Raw genomic sequence first — 2,500 nt, 5'->3', positions numbered from 1 at the left:
AGAAAGTCTTAATGTCAATCTGTTCAACAGAAGAAAGTCGTAATGTCAATATGTTTAACACAAGAACGAGTATTGTTTCAACCTGTTCAACAGAAAAAAAAAGAGTATTATGTCAATCTGTTCAACAGAGTTTGAACTTCTGAAGTTCTTCCGATTCAACCAGCAGATTATGAAGATCATTCCACAATATGGTTGCAGCTGGAATAAAACTGTTGGATTGAGCCTTATGATGGCGAAGACAAGACTGTTAGAAATTAACTGCGTACCTTGTATTACGTGCAGGCTGTTACAGACTGGGAAGATCTGATTGCAAAGGATAGTCAGAATTATGAAAAATCCTATGAAGCATGAACAAACAAACAAACAAGTAACTTAACGACCCTGATAGCGATTAATATCCATATCAGTAATATGAAATTCAATAGATCTCATGTATATATATATATATATATATATATATATATATATATATATATATATATATATATATATATATATATTATATATATATATATATATATATATATATATATATATATATATATATATATTTGATACCAATAATTTTAATAATTTTCACAATTATTATAATCTATCTATTTCTATTATTCAGACAAAAATATCTAATGAGGAAGTTTGAAAATCGGCTAATATATTGTTTCATCAATTTTATTTTAATTGAATATAAAGCTTTTCTTCAATTTTTCTTCCCTGGTACAATATAATATCTGTTTTCACCTCTCTTGTCCCAAAAGATCTACCAATTAAAAATATTAGTAACCTCGCTCAGAGATTCACCACTGGGTGAGATATTGTAGTAGTAGAAAAGAGAAAAAGAGAAAATAATCTTTGCAACGGCTCTCCTTATATCACTAGTAAACACAGTCTACTTCCATACTCAGGACATTAGGTTTAAAGGCCACTCATGAATGGCAGAGGCAAGGGACAGTGATATTTCTCTATCAAGCATCACAATGCCCTAGAGACAACAATATATACATATGATCAGCGACCAAGCCACCTCTCCACACAAGCTAAGACCAAGGATGGCCAGCCCATGGCTGCTGACGACTCAGCAAATAGACCTTTAGGCTCCCCTAAATCTCAAATCTATAGCTCACAAGGATGGTGAGGTTGTAGCGACCAAAGAAACTAACGAATTAAGGGGGACTCGAACTCCAGTCTGGCGTTCCCCAGTCAGGGACGTTACCCCATCGGCCACTACTGATAAGTTAGCAAGGAGGAAAAGGCGCTACAGTGAAGCTGTTTATCAAGCGTGACGCCATCGTTGATTTAGCAAAGATAAGTTGATGAACCTAATCCTTTTGCTAACTCCGTTTATGAAGTCGAGTGAATGGTCTGCATTTACCAACGTATCTCTGTTTGATTGTTTTGCAGCGTGCTTAACCAAAAAACTATTCAAAAATATATTGTTTGGATTTCAATGACATTTGCGGTTGGAATCTTATCCCTTGAAAAAATCGCCAGCTTTTAAAATGTATCGAAACTTGAATTCAGGTGGATATTAAGGTTTTCTTATCTTATATTTTAGCATCAATATTCATTTTCACATTTTTCATTCTATAAGTAAAAGAATTCCGAATATTATGATATAATGTAAAGCCTTTTTAGGCAAAATAAATGTGTCAATTTGTAAGGTTTTATCTTGATCCAAATCTGATTGAAAATAATGAATCATCTATAAACAAAAAGATTTGCTTATCAAAAGGATATCATTCATTCACCTTTTAATTTAATTCTTTCATTAAAATTCATTTCTACATCAACATCAATCGAGTAAAGTTGGATATTTATAAAGGTACCATGACACTTGCACGAATTTGTGACACGCATTGTCACGACTCGAGTCGTGAACTGGCGTGAACTATCCGTGAACTCGTCGTGCCACTTCGTGTCAATGTGAACACGAACGGGCAAGCATTCGTGAACTCGTCGTGAACTCATCGTGAACTATGGGTGAACTCGTCGTGAACAGTGCGGGAACCTCCCAGATTGTGCCACAAAATGTCACGACTTGCCACGACAAATTCGTGGCAAAAAGTCATGCAAGTGTCAGCCTGGCTTTAGACTCCAAATTTGAGATTATTATTTACCGCAAAGAAAAAATTTATCGCATTGTAATTAGCGAGAATAACTATTTTCGATCCAGGTTTTAAAAGTAGTTACGATAAGATGAGAGAATATAATGATTCATAATAGTAGACTTTCAGAAGATATAGGATTTGCGATAATATAGCATAAGCCTACTTTTTTCAATCACTTTAATACCATTTTATTTTACAAAAATATACAAATATCGATACTAACATCAATATTGAGAGAGAGAGAGAGAGAGAGAGAGAGAGAGAGAGAGAGAGAGAGAGAGAGAGAGAGAGAGTCGAAGCATGTAGGAATTATTTAAATAAACCACAAATGAAATCAACGACTGATAATGATCTCTTAAATAAAAAAAATCTATCAAATGAGGTATATTGAAACT

This window comes from Palaemon carinicauda, chromosome 24 (assembly GCF_036898095.1).
Source record: "Palaemon carinicauda isolate YSFRI2023 chromosome 24, ASM3689809v2, whole genome shotgun sequence".
Taxonomy (NCBI): Eukaryota; Metazoa; Arthropoda; class Malacostraca; order Decapoda; family Palaemonidae; genus Palaemon; species Palaemon carinicauda.
Note: the sequence above shows the minus strand (reverse complement) of the source record.